Consider the following 19,939-nt stretch of genomic DNA (forward strand, 5'->3'; position numbering starts at 1 on the left):
CTCCCTCCCCCCTTGTGGTGCGCAGCCGAAGCTCCTTGCCTCCCTCCTCAGAAGTGAAAGTAGGTTATGTTTTCAATTTAGACCTGGGTTTTTATATATCCCTTTCGAAGAAACCGATCCTGGAATCCGTATCCGCGGGACAATGAGATTATTCTTGCTTTCACTTTTCACCCGCCTCGAACAGGACAAATCTGGAAGCGAAAATCTTATCGCCTTTCCGCGTGAAGGAAAATTTGAAGAAACGAGGATACCAAAACTTTTAACCAATTGGCGTGAGTGGAAGGAGAAGGTTTCAAGAAGAAGGTTGCACGTTGTTTCTTATCTGGGATTGGAAAAAAGAGGGGAGGGGGAATAGTTTTTTTTTCTTTCTTTTTTAGCGTCGGCCGCGGTGGTAAAGTCGCCATTTTGCGTCGGTAAAGTGGCCGTGCATCGTCGCGTTTCGCGCACAATGTGAGCGCAAGGAAGGCTCGCATCGCGTATCCTCTATTCCCTCGTCGCGTGGATATCAGAGGCAATAAGACGGGACGATTTGCATGGAAGATCGTGGATGACAACAGGTTTATAACGCGTATGAGGCAATCGCGATTTTACACTCTTATCGCGTAATTTATATCGCGACGCAAATCAAACGTTTTACGAGACAACGACGTTTTCGTCCGCGGCCATATTCTTCCCTCTCTCTCTCTCTCTCTCTCATTCGCTCGCTCGCTCGCTCGCTCTCTCTCGCTCCCTCGTTACTTAGATTCTATTTCGATTCGAACGAGCAAAGTACGAGAGTTAATTAAGAGTAATCGGCGAGCGCGAATATCAAATTGTTAAATATATATATTGTCGTATTTTTATTTAACTCTACGTGAAATCTAGTTCGAATGAGGATGAATTTGAATTATTCTCTCCTATATCTCTGCTCGTAGCGTGTAAACCAAATCTGTAAACATAGATAAGTTTTATTCACATTTAAAAATAGTCGGACAAACTCGAATCGATCCACCTTTAATCTTTCGACGAGAGGTCGAAATTTGAAGATTTGAACAGATCTTAAGGACAATAAAGAATATTCGTAGAGATGTATCCCTCGATGGATAGATGGATTTGGAGGAGAGAAGCGTCGCGTGAACGCCCATTGGCCGCCATTGGCTCGTAACCTTTTGCCGTTTTGTGACCGCCGGCTTCCTACGAACGTGACGCGAATGTTCGATACACGAATAAGCCCTCTCACCTTCCTTCCTTCCTTCCTTCCGTCCTTTCTTCCTTCCTTCCTTCCTTCCACGATCCCGCCGGCCTCTTTCGTTTTTCGTGCAGTGCGCATGGTTATACCTGGAAGCAAGTACGGTATAAGTGCGTAAAAGGGGGTGCATCGGGTGCACGGGATGCGCCTCGGGCGCAGTGGAAGGGCCGGTCACCGAGTACATACAGTGTTGGTGTTGTTCCACGACTTCGATCGAGCAACAGCACGAGCATGTGAGAGGAGATAACATCTCCTCCTCCTCTTCTTCTTCTTCTTCCTCCTCCTCTTTCTCTTTCCTTTCTCTCGAAACCAGGAATTTGGTTCTGCAATTTTTTGGATCTGTGCTAATGGTGGCTGTGGTTGTGGTTGTGGTGGTGGTGGTGATACTCCCGCGACGTTTCGCAATATCGGATAATATCGCAATATCGAGATTTTATATAATCCTGTAAAGGATAATTTTTGGAGATTAAAATTTCTTGGACAGATTTCTCCCAAATTCAAACATAAATTATTTATTTACTTCTAAAAGTGTTTCGAGAAATTACAACGATTTCCAATTTCTTGACCAGTGTCGTTCAATGTGTATACAAAAGTGTCTCTTGCCATTTATCTCCTCTCCACCTCCATCTCCATCAAACCTCGAAAAGAAAAGAAAAAGGTCTTCGACGACACAATTTCCAGAGAGAAAACGTACTGTTGCAACTCGTCCATTCGTCCACCCACCCCCTTTCTTGCCGCATAGATGGCCGCCGGTAGCCAGTTTCTCTCGGTCAGTCGCTCGTCTCTTTTTTTTTTACAGTTCGTTATCCATCCGGTGAGGCGAGGAGACGAGGAGGGAGGGAGGGGAGGCGAGAGGGGAGGGAAAAGAAGAGGTTTGGAAGAGGTCGCGTGACGTTTGCGGGGGTCAGACATAGGGAATAGGGCGCAAGCGCAGTTATGCCCGTTGAGACTCGTCGAGCACATGGCCGAAACTTGCTCCTATTAACGCGCCTCCACTCCACGGATTCGTCTACTTCGAGGGGTTGAGGGATTGGATAAATAGTGTGGGACGACAGTGGCTCGTTCTGTTTTATTTTTTTCGCGGCTACGAAGAGTGGTAGTGGTGGAGGAGGAGGAGGAGGAGGAGGGAGAAGGATAATTAAAATTGTTCGGTTCGAGATCGTCGGTAAAAATTTGGTTTGTTTTTGGGAGGAGAGAATTATTTATTTTTATAATTTTTTCAAAACTCGATGAACGATAATCAGCGGGATATTTGAAGATTTCCAAGATCGGAAAAATTCGTTTTCACGTTGAATGACACCTGTTTCGCGAAGAGAAGAGAAGAGAAGTTATTTCGATCGAGGAAATCTTAGTAAGTATATTTTTTTCTTTTTCGACGAATACGAAAATTGGAGAACAATCGTGATTGAAGAGGATTGAACGACAACCGTTTTCGAGGCAGAAGGAGGGAAGAGGAACGAGCAATGGATGGACGATTCGGTGCACAAGCTCGTTGTCATGTTACGAATATATTATCTTTAATGGAGGCGCGTCACTCCGCGCTTCTCTTGGCCTCGAAGAAAAATAAAATGCGGAGTTATGGAAGACGAATTTTATTTTTCTCATCGTTCAAAATGTTAAACGATGTAAATGAAAGGAAAAAAAAGAAAAAATTGCTGGAACAAGAGAGCACCTCGAGTTACAAAGATCATTTTTTAAAAACAATATATACATATATATATATAAAATTCAAAAATTTGAGAAATAGTTTGATCTAGAAATATGAGAGAGAGAGAGAGAGAAAATAAATAAATTATTATTATTATTAAATTAAATTATAAATATTGAAGTATTAAAATAAGATGAAAGTTTGGAGAGTAATAAACAAGACGTCCTTGACCCAGGTCAAACGGCGAATGGACTTGTACAAACCTTTCTTGGTTGGCGTAACTCGTAAATGATCACGATTCTTCTTCTCGAAGAAAATTTATGGTCGGCCTCCCTATCTGTGATATTGAAAGAGAGTAGTGTAATAGTGATCTATTATTAAACATTCGCGTGCTGACTGTAATAGAGTGCAGTGCCCTAAGGTCACGGAGATCGGAGTTCATCGATCGATAGAAGAAGGGGTGAGTAAACTGTTCCACGCCTGTTGATCTTTTTAACGCGTGCGATTATTGTTTATTGTTTATCGAATTTTCGAATAAATAATATATTCCTTCGTTTTTTTTTAAATTGTTTTTGTCTTCATAAAAACGACAAAATAAATCTTCGCACACGATAGCGTTACAGGTTTAAAGTTTATTATATTATTTATTATAATTTTTGTAAGATATAATTTTCTTAGAACAATATATATAAATTAATAATGGAAGAATTATTTCGATCTATTCGAGATTTAAAAATTTGATTCGATGATTTTTTTTTCTTGGCTTCTTCGATTTCGAAAAATCAGTTTTGAGTATATAATTAACATTTTATTCTTCCTCTAATATCGATATTTTAAGAAAGTATATATAATTGTCGTATTGTACGAGAGGATGTGAATAATCGAAGTTTAAATTCCATTTATTTATTTTTCTTGATTTGTGATAAATAAAATTTATATTTTTGGATCTCGATGTGTAATTTAATAATTTCGTAATACGATTTTTGTAACGCGATATTTTTGTAAAAATTTAACTCTCGTATTGTACGAAAGATAAATTTAAAATTCGATTCGATATTTGCATAAAACTTTGATCGATAAAAGGATAACTGTATCATTACGCAGGTGGTATTAAATATCGTTTAATTATAAACGAGAAACGTGCACTATTTAATATTGATGGCTCATATGTATTACAATACGAATAATTAAAGCTTACATGATTAACAACTCGATCGATGAATAATTAAGTATATCCGTCCAATCTACTTGTGAGCAATACGTAATTAAAATTCAACGTTATTGAGCAAAGTTCTGATTAGATGGCTGGATTAGCCCGAATGTGTTTTCAACGAGTGCATTTTACTGCTTCTCCAGCTTGTTTGTTAATTAAATTTACACAATTCCTATGTTAATTTACTGTGTCAACAGCATTACAATTTATAATGCAATTGAATTAAATATTTATTTTTAATTTTTTTTTTTTTTGGAATTAAAAACAATTTAATCGTAGATTTTCTAATTTTATGTATCATATCTTGCAAATTAACAAAGAAACTACAAACATTTTTTCTAATAATTAAATTTTCCATTCTTCCTTCAAATTTTTGAAGAGGAATGATAACGAAGTTAAGTCAGAAAAATTCGTTCGGAACTGCTGTTGAATTGAATTTGAAATTTGAATTCCATGCACGATCGATGAAAAGATTCGATGATTCGAATTCGAGGAAAAGAGAGAGGTGGAAAAGTGAGAGCTAGAAAATGGAGTTTCCGAGTAACAGTTCATAGGGCGTAGCCCAGGGGGCATTCTCAGTCGTAGAGAGTTTTCCAGAGTATCCGCGGCTACGACAGATCCGCGCTTTGGTTTTTACGATGTAAGGGAGAAAGAGTGCTGTGGCGGGGTTTGAAAATGCGGGGTGTAACTGTCAGCCGAGCAATAAAACTTTTAACGCCTTCGTGTCCAATAAGCGTATCGTCCACCGAGTTTTACATTGGGCGGTGTCCTGCGGCCATTACTCCGGAACGGGACGATGCAGCACGCTGATTGGTCGACCGATGCATCATGGCCGCTCCGTATCCACGATTTCCCCCACCAATCCATCTACCGACAGCATTTTCCATCCCTCCAATGAACCACTCTCTATCCTTGTTATGTTAAATCTTCGAGGGTAAAGCGATACGATGCAAGAGTTTCTTATTCGTGGCCAAGTAACAATTCGTGATTCTCTTCTATAAAGATTTTTCGAGGGGAAGATTCTCGTTTTTTGAAAAAAATGGATAATACATTTTGTGCATGGATAACATACACAATTTGTTTTATAACTCGATGAATGATATGCTATATTGCTATTTTAAAATTCATACTTGAATCTAATGATATATGCAAAATTTTATCATTATTAATTATTTATATTTATATTAATACGAACGGATTAGTTTTTTATGTGAAAAATCTGTCTTTTCTAAATTATTTAGTATATAATTACGTTTAGAGTAATATTTCTATACATTTTCTGTAAAATTTCTAATAATTTACGATAGAAATAACAATGAAGAAATTGTTATTCTTTTCCATTCATTCGATTAATTTAGTTACGAACTCTGCTGAGTTCAGCACTATATAGGTCGATAACTTCAATCGCAGCCTACTTTACCGATCGTATAAATGTTTCCTACTATATTTGTATTGGTGTTAGCACGCAACCAATCAAACGATCGCTATAATACGTTATCGTTTCAAAAACTTTCTTAATTTTCCATGTACCCCGTATTGCAGTTTAAGAAAATAATGATTACATACATTTCACGAGTTTATGCATTTTAATCAAGTCTAATCCAGTTTAAGTAAGATAGTTATCAAAAACTTTTTTGTTTTTTCCTATTTCGTCTTATACATTATATAATAAAAAATATAACTTTCGCGATACTATCCAGTTTTAAAAATATCTCGGCCAGTCATCAAGCTTTGCGTTAAAATTTTAATCTAAGAAGCTTTAGATGAAGAAGAGAAGGAATAAACTATCTAAAGATACGGAGGCGGAAGAAAAAAAAGTAAGCTTCAATTTCACCATGTCTTGACGACGGCGAGCATATTGGCGTCAACGCAAAATACGCGCCAGAGGCTTACTTTGGAAATAGACTGGGCGGGGAAACTCAATTTTACTAAAATCCTCCCGTAACCGTGTGGAAGTATATAAATAGGTATATACACACACATACCTGTATCATGTTACTTTCTACCAGACAGTCTTCATTTTATCTCGTTCTAGTCACCATGTCAAACAACTATATCCATAGCTATAATGCGTATTATGTATATACAGTAACTAGGTGTTGTTCGCAAGCATATACACATTAGTATAGGTTATATATAGATCAACGTTGGCTCATATATTCAATACACAAAGTGATGTCGCAGGTTTATATAGGTGAGTTTTGTCGTTGAGCTATAACTAGAGATACGATGTAGTACATAGGATGCAAACTCATAAACCCCCACCTCATCTATGTCTTCCTGAGGCTTCTTCAGACAGCGTTACCTTTACCTAAGGCCGAAACGACCATATCACCTACACGACAGCAACACCTTCGACGACGAAAGTGACGTAGGCACGAACTACACTCGTTGACGTCGACGGCAGCGCCAATAAACAAGGCTCCCGCGCCCGCCTGACTTTCGATTATGTCATAGACTACATATTTCATCTGGTTGTGAACCCCGCGGAAGCGTGTGCTCATCTATTATTCTTCGCACAAAAGCTTGTGTTTCGAGAAAATATTACGTTGACTTATCGGATTTGTAAATTAGTCGAAGTTTCGAAAGTGAGTTATTGAAAATATGTACAGAGGTTAAATGAAAGAATAGAATTAATCGGTTATGAGACATTACGAGATCACGGGATATTTTTCGGCTGGAGTAAGCACGCACGCGCCTAAACTTGATGCGTAATCAAAGCGTGATTCGCTTCGTCATGTATATCGAGGAATACGCGACTGTTCTTTGGCATTCTACACATACATGTGTATGCGAGGACAGAAGAGGAGGAACTCTGCACGGATTAACTGTGACCAGTATGTGCCACGACACGCAGTCGGGTCGATCGTCGGATTCATTAAATTTTATCCGACGGGTTGCAAACGTGCAGTCAAAAAATTCGTTTGACTCTATCTCTATCTTTATCGCATCGTGAACGCGAGTGAAACTGTACTTGTTAACGCGCATGCGTCCAGTAATATCGTATGCCTTCGGAGTGGTAACATGCGTCATATATATGACCACGTGACTATTTTACTTTTGAAGTTGAATAATATACAGTTTATATCGGAATTTCTGGCTAACATGGTTTAATACAGGTCAGTATTTCCATTATACTTTACCAGTAGATCCACTCTTAACTCGTTCTTAACTCTCTTTGAAATTTATCTCCTACGTATGAAGCGTCGTGTCACATCGAATGCTATATTCACGCAGCTTGTCACGTACATTTCGACAATGCATGAGAAACAAACATATTTTTGCATGACAATTATTCAGACAGTCGTCACTAAATATAAGCAACGAGTTAAAGAAGACAGTACAATATACGAAAAGCGCACAAAGTCATTTTAAATCATTATTATATCTTCGTTGGCAAATGTCAAAATATATTACACTTCCTAACCTCTACTATCATCTTTGTTTCTTGACATTCATTTCTCTTTTCGATTAGTTATGATGCAGTTGAATACAGTTGAATACTCTTTGAATTTAAGTCTACTTAAAATCGTAGTTTTAATATCATTTAACATTATTAAATATGACAGTGATTGGTGAAATATATATCTTATCAGTTAAAATGATATCAAAATTCTTTCTTTTTTTTTTTCTTTAATGTCGTACAATTATTTTTTATAATATTTGGCGTTATGATTATCAAGGATATCTTTATTCTCGTATTCATTTAATCAGATATCGAATAGAATTCTTAATTTTTTAGTTTCTAATCAATCGTTTATCAAACGTGATCGCGATTACATTTCACAAAAGTATAACGGATAGGCAATCATAGTTTAACAAACTACGTTCTCATTTTTAACAGCTGAAAACATGTTAGTAGTTAGGACAAATTCCTGACGATGGCGCGCTAAGATTATTCGATCGCGGGATATCTTTACGACAGTATATAAATCTTTTGCTCCTGTTGAATCACTGCTTCATAGTCGCGATTAATTTCGAATCAGTGAGGACGTTGCAAATCGTTTAAATCTTCATAAAACACGCTTTTTGAATTTATACGAGGCAATGAATCATTCGTTGACAGAGCAAAACCGCGATGATGACTCGTTGAAAACCATTCAGAATTCAAGGTGGACATTTTGGAGGGAAAGAAGCATGTCTAGGGAAATGATATTTCCAATAATCTGCTATATTTTTCATGTAAGTCATTAAGTCATAATAGATTAAATATTATTTCGAATAATTTTATATTCGAGTATGTAAATATTTTGATTATTCTCTTGTATAACTATGTTTCGATTTAATACGTATTACGAAAATGATAGAGAAGCAATCAGTTACAAACTAACCTCTTTATACGCGGACATTTTTGTTAAGCTTAATAAGAAGCAAACAGTACAGCATACAGAGTTTTACCGTAATATTCATAAACCGTAAGCTATTACATTTTATGATTCTATGTCTTTACATTTGATTTATCATTGTCCACATACGGATAATTACGACCTCCCGCTGATCGTTTGATTTATCACGATTGTACAATTAACCACGCATCCTGAAAGATTTATGCTCGAGAATGTCATATGAAGCGTATATATTCAATGTTGTAAGCAACTGGCATTCAAGACCAATTGCTACGTAAAATAAAGTCGAAATAAGGTTCTTTCTCTTTTTTTTTTTTCTCTTTCACCTGTTCTTTTCCGTCTTTTCGAAATTAACATGATACAAAATAAATGCTGTTTTTATTTCGTCTTACGCATTTTTATATATATATATTTTTTTTTTCCACGAAGTTTGTGTTTCGTGTTATCCATAAAAGATCATCTCGTTACACAATCGTGAATTTCATGGTCGTGAATTTTACAGGAAAATGATACGAAAGTAATATGCAATTTCATTAACGCATGCGTGCACACACAAATGCACGCAATTTCGCTTATTTATAATTAAAAAGTGTTCTAATTTATTAACGATGCTCGTTTCAGTAGGTAGTTTTTATTTCAACAGGCGTAAACAGTAAACCAGTAAAATACGAATTTTTACAGCATTTTAGAAAGATATGTTTTTTTATAGAAACAATTTACAAATATCAATCGTGAAATATATCTATATTTTCTTTATATTTCATATCGAAGGCTCCATCATTTCTTTATTTTATTGTTTTTCATATTCGATAGAAAGGTATTCGAACAAAAGTGGAAAATTGAAAAAAAAAGAACGACGGCAAGAAGGTAATCGAACGGAAGCTTGGTTGTTTAAAGCTGACGTGATAGAAATTGGAAATCGAATTTTTTCTGTCATCCTTTTCTTCTTCATACTCCTTTCTCGTGTCTCGTACTTGAATCCATCTCCATATACTGAAAACATAACAGTTCATGATTGTATTGAACATAAAATAAATATGAAATATTCCTTGACGTCAGGTATTCTTAATAAGATGCAAATAGAGATTTAAATTAATAAAAGAAGTAAGAGAATAAATGTGAAATTGAGTATATTTTATATTGCTATTTTTTCTTGAAATTTTTTGACATTTCCTATTTTGCAGAACGGTAAAATTGTTTGAATTATTCAAATAAGTACATATAAACGAATTTAACATCGAATGAAATAATATTACAATTCTAAGAACTAATTTATTAATTCTCAAAATCAATAAACCTAAAAAGATCCAATCTGAAATGGATCCGTTAGATAAAAGAATCGATCGCGACTATGCCACTTAACCAACATTTACGATAAGAAAAATCGCAAAGGAATGCGAAATTCTAATGCAGCTTTCTTTCGCTACTATGGCATCTAACGATTCCGAGTCACGCGAGTATTTCTTTGTCACTGTTTGAAAGATCCGTTCAAAAAGATAATAATATATTGAGTATACTTTTTTATAATTCGTATTATTGATACTCTTATATATAGGTATGTATAATGTGTATATTATCAAACAAAAAGAATCTAGAATCTAATGTTGTTTTGAAAACTCATGAATCAAAAGTTAGATTAGAATTTTTTATTATTAATCTCCATCGATTTCTGCTAGTCATAGTTTACCAAACATTATTTAAACATAATTGTCTATAAAATTTGTATTATTATGATATTGATTGCTTTTAGATTAGAATTTTATTATTATCATTGTTATTATTAATTGATATCAATTTCTATTAGCCATTAGGATTAACGTCGTTAAATCTTTTTATTGGCTACGTTATTGATTAACATTTTATAACCTTAAAAAATTTATTTGTTTGTAATTTATCGAAAAGAAAAGTAAAAGAAAAGTGATTCCAAAAAAATTCCATTGGTAGTGTAAGTGAGTATACGTTGAAACGAGGCGAGTGTTGGACGATTTTAGCTGGCAAAATGTCCAAGAATGCATAATCCAGCGAAAACCGCAGGCGCTGCGAGTTGGCACGAAATATTTTGCCGGTCATGAATAAATTCGGAGCCGCAGCGTTGCCGCAGTGACCAGATCCCTAGTTCCATTCTGATGCAGTCGTTGCAGCGGTTTCATGAGTCTCGTCCATACAAAGCATCCATCCCAACTCGCCTCTTGCGTATCCGCCCTTTCTCATTCGTTCGCCAAATTTGTACGCGCCCTTTCGTATTTGATCTTCCAGTACGAAATCAAGTTGGTTATACACTCGCGTAATTCGTCTTTTATTGCGAATTGCCAGCAATCGTATCTTGTTATACGAAAATTGCCTTGCCTGAATGGCGAGATGTAGATATTAGATTGGTGTACATGAAATATTTTATTAAATAAAATATTAAATAAATTATTTTCTTAAAATATCGTACATTATTAATTAATTAATTGGATTTAAATTTTATATCATTTGATAATATTATTATACGATTAAGAAACTTGATAATTGTGAAAATAATATATAAATATGATTAATATTATTATTTCATTTATTATTTTATATAAAAGAATTGTTTAATCAATAATTCAGATTTCCTATCAAAGTTACACACAGTTATATTTTCTTAATTTATCGACTACATTTTAAAATAATTTCCTCGTCTTTAAACTTATTCTAATTATTCAAAGAGATTCGTAATAAAAATTTTAATACTTTTTATTACAAATTTTGTCAATATATTCGATACAAAATTGCATTCTTTTTAATGATATTAATTTCAAATTTCTGAAAAAATTTTATATGCACCAATCTAATAAATATCGATTAATTAAATTAAATATTAATTAAATAATTAATTAAATATCGATTTAATTTAGATTCATGAATGAGTTAACTCACGTTACTCGATAGAATTTTATTGTCCAGTTAATTAATCTCATAACCTTGCATACGGTACACGCATTCACAATCCAACTGAATTATTTATCGGCTCGAGCCGGTGAATAACCAAATAATCACGCTTAAAATACAGCAGGATAAAGTCGATTTAGTAGAACTGTCTTCCATGATCGTATCTTTGACCTTAAGTAACTGTCACTGTAGTTAGGGATGAGACAATAAATTTGCCAGTTCGCGGTACATAGAAGTCAACTTCGCCATTACAATTTTAAACTAATTGGAAGTTTGTGTCCTCGATTTTTTGATTAATCGTTTCTTGCATCTCTTATTATTTATACAACAGTGTTTCTCAATTTTTTCAATGTACGGATCCAAAATAATTAATTTTAATAATCGATTAAAACTTTCATCTGTATTTATGTGATTAGCAAATTTATATAAGATTAAAATTGCTGAGATGTAAAATAAAAAAAAGAAAGAAGAAAAAATATTTTAAAAACGTGATAAATTATAATCATTGCATAAACAAAATTCTTTATTTTTCTTTAATTGTTCCATCAAGATTTCATCAAGAATTAATTGCAATCAAACATTGATTTAGATTAGATTATCATCTATTGCGTTTAATAAATAAATAAAATCTTTTACATTCGGATATAATAATTCGAACATAGTATTTCGAGCATTGATTGAAAAACTAGTTTATACACTTTATAACATATTACGATAATAAACATATTTTGAATACTTTATGTCTTACTACGTGTACAATATTATTAATAAATAAAAATATATAAATTTATCAGGTATAAATATACGTAATGAAATGTAAATGTAAATCATCGATAATAAATATTTTCAAGTTTTACCACTTACAAACCGGATCTGCTCTATAATATTTAACAGTCGCTAAAACTCACTTCTCGATGAACTTACCGAAATGTATCCACGTTTCTCCTCTTGTTTACAATACATCCAGCCATCGATACCGAAATATTCCAAGTGCCCGTTAACGTTTCCACCGCGTTATAGACGACATCTCTTCCCAAGATCTTATCGATCGTTCTTCGCAACGTAACCGTTTGAGTGGCCTTCCTCGACAATGCTCGAATATCGTAACATTCCCACGAGAAATCGAGCGAACTTTCCTCTTTGCTGCTCTTCTTCCCGCCCACGCTTCTCCCCACTTTTTCGTCATCCAAGAGATTCTTCTTTTCTCTTTCTCTCTCTCTCTCTCTCTCCCCCTTCGTCCCTCCCTTATGGCCATTTTTTACGTTCCTTCCAATAGGAAGTCTTCACCTTTTGCCAAATTGCCGTTGGCTGCTTGCATCTTGCTGATATTCTTTCGGTTTCAACGCTCATGGAATTTCTTTTCCTTCTTTTCACGTTTCTTTAAATTGCGTCTACTTCTTCTTTGCGGTTTTGAGGTTAGGTTTAAAGTCAATTTTTAAAAATGTAAGATTTTTTTTTTGTTTGTTTTTCATCAATGTAAAATGTGTTTGAATTATTATATGATATTTGGGAATAAATTTAATACTTTCATTCCTTTTCTTAAATAATTCAATAATTAGAAGATAATTTTAAGTTTTGCATCTGTTATTATGTACAGTAAGTGGTCAAGTTTTTCGTACACAAATTACAGTTGTGTGCACTTTTGATAAAACATAACCTCACTTTATGGTAAGCAAATAATGTATGAGCATAGTATGTAGGATATCCTTTTCTTATTCACTTAACTCTTTATGTCGCTGATTATTTAATGAGGAAAAAACTAATGACGATTAGTTATGGTTCAAATAGATACAATCTTGAATATATAATAAAATTCATCGATAAATAAAATCTGAACATAAACAACGTTATATAATCTATTACAATACATCTGAAATAAAGAATCGAGATCATTCCATTTGCATTTCAAATATATTGTAAAAGTAGAAATAATATTAGAAATCATAAATAATCTGAAATACAGTTAGATACAGTTTCAATATCTTTTAGAATTTTTCCTTCCACACGGTAATCTGCAACAAATTTTACAGATCAGAGCGTCGTGCCTGTAAAAATTTAAGAAACACGAATGTAACGAAAGAATTCCTGCTGCGTTTCCTCCTAGCAAGAGGAGAACAGTAACAGACGCACAGTCTGTTACCTGAACCACCAGCCATAGAATAAGTAAAGGGAAAAAGTTGGCATGAAAAAAAATTCTTCCGCGTCGAGCGGCTGTTGGCCGGGTTACGTCCTTCCTGGAGAACGAGCAAAAAAATTGGCCAGCCCTTTTTTTTATACCTCCACTATGGCCATTTGACCGGCAAGGATACCGTTGCTCCTCTCCAAAGATACCGCTAGATTGCTTTCCTGTTAGAAACGAGATCATGGCCATCTTTCACGATACAAGGCGTTGCAACCATCGATGGAAGGCTTCTTCGTTTCCTCGATGCTCGAGAGTAAAAAAAAACTCGCAGAAAGGGTAGTAAAAGGTTTGGAAAAAAATTGTCTTTTTTCACGATATAGTATACACTTACTTTGGATGCACTATTTCCAGGTGTGTAAATTGGATGGAGTTTTGGGAAAGAGATGTGAGAGGATTGGTGGAATATTTTTGCAATGATGCAACGGATTATTTTTATATTCTAGTCTATGATTGAGGAGATGAAACTGGAATAATGATGTAGAAATTGATGGAGATATTGATAAAGTAGAATGGATCTTCTTCCGGATATAAAAATTAGGATCAGATAGATATATAGATTAGGTGAAGAAGGAGATATGAAAAAGGAGATTATTGAGATGTTTCCCGGTGATATGGAAATTTTATTATTGATAGTGAAAATATATTTGAAATAGGCAATGTTTTTGTGCGTAAAAGAGATATAGGTGCATAATCAGATACAAATTTAGATAATATGTATAGCTATACAGGAAATTTCAAATAAAATATATTGGCTTTCGTTATGGTGTATCTTGCGTTGCACATAAGAATATGAGCGTTGTAATTAAAGAATATGTTTATGAAATTATTTGCAAATACAATTAGTAGGCATAATCAAGTCGATGTTTGTTATTACTTAGGTACATTCTTGTTCAAAAGTTACTTTAGAATAGTTTGTATTTGTTTCAAAATTAGAAGAAATTAAAAGATACAAAAAAACATTTAATTTTTCCAATATAGTTCTGAAATTAATTGATATAAAATTGATATCAAAAATGAAAAATTTGTTAAAAGAATTGTGTAAAATATGTTCATTTTAAGAGACTTTTGACTAATAATGTATTATAAAAAAATTTCATATGCGCGCAAATATATATTATAATTATAATATATATTTTTTGCAGTTGTAAATTATTCTTCCGCTTTATGCATGTGTACGAATAATCATTATAGATAATTATCTTCACCTGCAGACATAACTGTCCAACTGTTGTGAAGTGTAATTATTAAACTGATAGATATACTCGTATACCTAGTCAAAATTCAAAAGAATTGAAATCTTAATAAGAGAATAAGAGAAAAGGTTTAAATAATTAAAATTTCAACGAAATTATATCCAAAATTGAGAATTGCCAAAATTTTGATAGATATTGATTTCATTCCCTCAAAAAAATTCCTTTTTCATTATTCTTTACACATCTCAAGCTTTTAACAAAATAAATTCCCCTATAATACAGTGTACAAAATATTTAAATAACTAATTATATATACCCATAAATAACCACAAACCTCTTTTTCTCTTCAATTATTCCAAAAAGAATTTGATCATCATTTAAAATATCATCTCCCACTCGCTGTTCCTCGGTGCATAATGCTTCAAATTATTTAATACCAATTTCTCGGAGGCCAGTACTCGAAAATAACGCGGCCAACTCTCTCTCTTTCTCCACCCCTCCCCTCCTCCGCGTTCCACTCCAGATTATTTAGTACAGCTTTTATCGAGCATTGCCAGCAACACTGTTCCTCTAAAGCTTCGGCCAATGGCGGCCACGAACCCGTGATTCTCGAGGATCCATACAGCGTAAATTGAAGCCGTGGTTGAACCGTCTAGGACTTCTCAATTAACCGGCAGCTGGCCCCAACCAAGAGAGGAGATATCATAAAGAGGATTCTTTACGCTCGTTCACGGCTCGATCGCGATGTCCGGTGTTTATGTTTGCATCGAGGATTGGTCCAGCTGTTGATCACTATTTTCGACCGTATTGCCGTCATTATTTTTAGGAATGTCCAACTTGTTGCGATATTCGTGCAATATTCGCGATTGCACTCGATCCAGTCGAGGTTAAATTCGAATATTTTGTTTGTTTTTTTTGTTTGTTGAGAGTGGACTTGTTGGATTTTATGATTTTTCGTTTTGCGTATCTGCAAATGGATATTTTATTTTCGCGTATTCAAATTGTATTGAAGGAGTTTGTGATAATTTGTATTAATAAATTTCAATTATATATATTTATATATATATATATATAATTTTTGTTTTAATCCTGTATTGGATCATTTGAATTTAATTCAATTTTTAATCAATTGCTTATATCATAATTAAAGAAATTCTTTAAATTCTTGAAGATATCTTTTTCCAAAGTAAAGAAATCTTAAATTGTTTAAGATTAATCCAGAATGATCTGGAATTAATATTTAGATATTACGATTATCATAATTTAGCTATGTTTTTTGATTTTTTGAAAATAAGCTAGAATAAATTTCATTTAAATATACATATAAAAATTTTCTGTTAAAAATAAATTTTAATGACAAAGGAATTCTTGCAAAAATATCTATGACTCTCATTACAATTTTTATTTTATTTAAAAATCCAATTATTATGGTATTTTGATCAAAATCTTTTTCTCTATCTCTCAATTCGTTCAAAATTAAAAAAAAAAAATCAGATATTTGATCATTCGAAGTTTTGCTCATGCAAATTTCTCATGCGAAATTTTATTCGTCACCAGACGTAAAGAGTATTACATTGTTGAGGCGAAGATTGGCCACGTAAAACTGCGACGAATACGACTTAAAGCCGTGAATACTTTGGGCGAGGCGAGGAGAGATCGGAAAGAACGGCGTCGACGAATTTTCAGAGAAACGTAAGAAAACGTGAATGTATATGTGAAAGCACTTGTCCCCTCGTGTCCGGGTGTTCCAACGTTACGTACCTTATATAAAACCATGTAGTCGAAGGTTTAGTGTTATATACATACATCCATGAGTCTATCTCGATAGCGATGTTTGAGAAGTCTCATTAGACCGTTCCTTTGGAACGAGGCAAGGAAACTCGAAGCGGCGTGGATATTCGGAGGAAGACATGAAAACTTCGAGATTGTGAAAATGTAAGAATTTCACCGACCGTTGGCGAGAAAGAAACGAGGGATAGAGAGATAGGACGTGGCGAAAGAAGGATGATAAAGAAATAGTAGAGAGGAACGGAGAGATAAAAGGAAGGAGAGAGATATTCTTTGTATAGAATCTGTAAAGATTTCTCATCTTATTTTTAGCTAAACTATCTTTGAAACATATTTTATTCTGTTTTTAAACGCTCATTACCTTGTATTACTGTTGTGTGTGTACATATGTAAAAAATTCGAAGTGATTTGACCACGAAAACGATTCAATTATTTCTTTCCTAAGACGAAATTAGGGGAAACGAATATTATTCTTATGATTCGAAACTCGCAAACTTTAGAGAATTCGACCTAAATAATTGTTACGCTTATAATGCAGTATCTATGGCATGGAAAGGAATTTTAATTAGAAAGAATGCACAGTCTTCTATAAAACTCCCATAATACGTATTCCCATAATACGTATACTAACTAATTAAAACGAAGAATTTTTTTTTACGAAGCATCGATCGAACAAAACATAAGATAAAAAGAAATTTGTGATAAAACTTGAGATTCGATGGTTAGGTTAATCCCGCAATACTCGAGGAAGAAAGTCGCATCAATGGGAGACAACTGTCTAGACTAGTGATCAACACACGCGAGACTGTAAAACTTTGTAGCCACGTGATCCCGAATCGACGAGTATTCTTGTCTCTCGCATACATATGTATTACAGTACGCTGGTGGTTTGGCTGGGAGAAGGCAATGGCGTAATATATTTAACAATGTCTCACGATATGAGACGTTTTTACGGAAAGTCGTTGGCATAGGAATTGCTCGTTGGATCTGGTAGAGCCCGAAGTTCCATACGAACACATTGGAAATGAGTTTGTTCCTCTAGGTACATAACCTAAACTTTTGGGTTACATTTTACGCTTGCACATGCACGCCGTGCATGCGCCACTCTGCGGGAAGGCGAAACTCAAGCTTTCGCGCATGCGCATCGTACCAATCTTGCTACATGAAATTTGAACTTTTATAACCGATCGAGAATTCTCGGTCATTTCGTTTCGATCCAAGTACGACGTTTTTCACATTAATTTACGTTTATAAAAGTACGTGAAACATACTTAAACAACCATTCATAAGGATTGTATACGTATATTGCTCATTTTGGACGACTTGTAGGTAAATTAATATTATTTCTTTTATTTAAAATTTTTCTTTTTATTTGTAAGAGATTTAAGAGGTTAGAATGTAATCGTACGTCTTTTGTAGAAATGTAAAATATTCAATTTATCTTTTTTAACAAAGAAATCGTTTCAAAGAAAATTATACAAACTAATTCTTCTATTAAATAATAGATAGATAGGTAGAATAATAATAGATAGAATAATTTGATTAAAAAAAGATCGAATTTAATCAAATTCTATTAAGTAAGTAGGTTAAATAGATTCACAAAGAATAAAATTATTTTAAATCTTTGAAGAAATCATTTATTTTTTTCTTGTTATCATAAAAAAGGAAATAAATAGTTCGAAAGAAAAGTTTATCTTGAATTTTTATAAAGTTTAAACGATAGATTTGTATTAGATGTAAATACATCTTTAATTAATGAATCATAATGAACGAAATACCGTTTTTCCTCGAAAGATATTTTACTCGCTCGTGATCGTTCAATTCAAAGCAGACATTCCAGCTCTCATCTTTCTCCAAGTGTATTAGATTGGCTTCGAAATACGTGACCTCGCCCGAGAATCAACCTCGTTCCTAACCTTCCATGTCTTCCCTCCGTCTCTTCCTCGCTCTTCGCCTACCTCCCACGTCGACATTTCTAGCAAAGCCTCGTTGCAACCTAACCCAACCTTCTCGGAATACTTTGACCCTCCCACCCTTCAAGTCTTCGCCCTCTTCGAGGGATTTTCGTTTTTCTTTTTCCTTTCCATCCCTCCCGTTTTCTTTCCAAGCTTTTACCATGGCATGGCCGGCTGGATAAGGGAGGGGTATAAGGCGTTTTTGCCGACCCAAAAGGGAGTGGTTAATGAAATCCGTTTGTCGTTGTTTTTTTTTCTCTTCTTCAATCTTTCTACCAGTTTGTTACGTTGTATGCACGGATTCGAAATTTTTATAATAATTTGATCATCCATTGTATTTTTGTTTGCAAAAATTCTTTATATATATATCAAACTGTGTGAATATTTATTGCAAAATGAAATTTTTATGAATATACGAATAAAGGAATAAAGCTTAAATAGAGATTTATTCTATTTTTTAATATAATTTAATCATCGATTATGTTGAAGTATATTTTGAAACAATTTGATTGTTCGTATGAATTATTATTAGAATTATTCATTTAACTGTAATAAGTAGTTAGAATTAAATAATATCTATTATGAATATTATTCTTGCTTAAATAAAAAAAAATATTGATTTTATCAAAAAAATGTACATCGTAATAATTACAAAAAGACAAAAAATTTGAATTTATTAATTTAATAATTCTAATTATTAATCAATGTTTAAAATTCTATTTTTACGCAACTTTAAATTTTAAAGTTTGAAATATAGATAGTATTTCGATATTTCATGAAAACTGTTAATTACAACATGAATCGATAAAAGGTACATATATAGAATCACTAGTTTCGAAAGATCTAGGGAATTGAAGAATCCTGTAATTTCGTGGACCGTTGACCTGTAATGATAACCATCGTGAAAGCTAGGATTCTTGCGTAATAGAGGAACGTAAGGAAGCCCGTAAAACTGCATGTCCCGATAGGGTTCCTTTGTAGGCGACCTTAATTCGTTTTCTTTTTTGTTATCTTCTCTCACTTCCACTTTATACCACCGTGAAAAATATTAATTTCACGAGAACAATGCAACAGAGAAAGAAGAAAAAGTAAAATAAAGAGGAAAAAAAAAAGTAAGAAAAAAAAAACAAAATGAGGAAAAATGCATAAACTTTTTCGCTCGTAAAGCGACCAATTCTGTTTTCGAAATAACCAAGTGCTGGCATTTAACCATGGTTTTTTTCTTTTCTTTTCTTTTCTTTTTTTTTTTCTCTTTTTATTATTTGGCAGGCACTCGTGAGTTGGCAAATATATACGTAAAATGTTTTATATAGCCCTGGCCTTTTCAATTCCTGTGTTGCACAACATACAGTCTAGATGAATCTAGGTGGAATAATGCGAGCATGCGCAGACAGACGAAACATCGAAATGCGCAGAAACTGCAGCATCCTCGCAGACGTTGTTCGCCGACGAGAAATTTCGCTTATCATT

At 33.8% G+C, this 19,939-nt stretch overlaps 1 long non-coding RNA gene across 2 annotated transcripts in view; it reads left to right on the forward strand.

The window, feature by feature from the left end:
* LOC122711758 overlaps nucleotides 1–19,939 on the forward strand; it is a 64,470-nt gene that overhangs the window by 2,828 nt on the left and 41,703 nt on the right. Inside the window, exon 1 of one of the 2 annotated variants that reach the window (XR_006346181.1) lies at nucleotides 6,976–7,208. The exons of the other annotated variant lie outside the window; for it this stretch is intronic. This is a non-coding gene — a long non-coding RNA (uncharacterized LOC122711758). Of the gene's footprint in view, nucleotides 1–6,975; nucleotides 7,209–19,939 lie in introns of those variants that run through there. 2 annotated transcript variants of the gene reach the window in all.

The sequence above is a fragment of the Apis laboriosa genome, unplaced genomic scaffold, assembly GCF_014066325.1.
Source record: "Apis laboriosa isolate Shangri-la unplaced genomic scaffold, ASM1406632v1 scaffold17_cov146, whole genome shotgun sequence".
Taxonomy (NCBI): Eukaryota; Metazoa; Arthropoda; class Insecta; order Hymenoptera; family Apidae; genus Apis; species Apis laboriosa.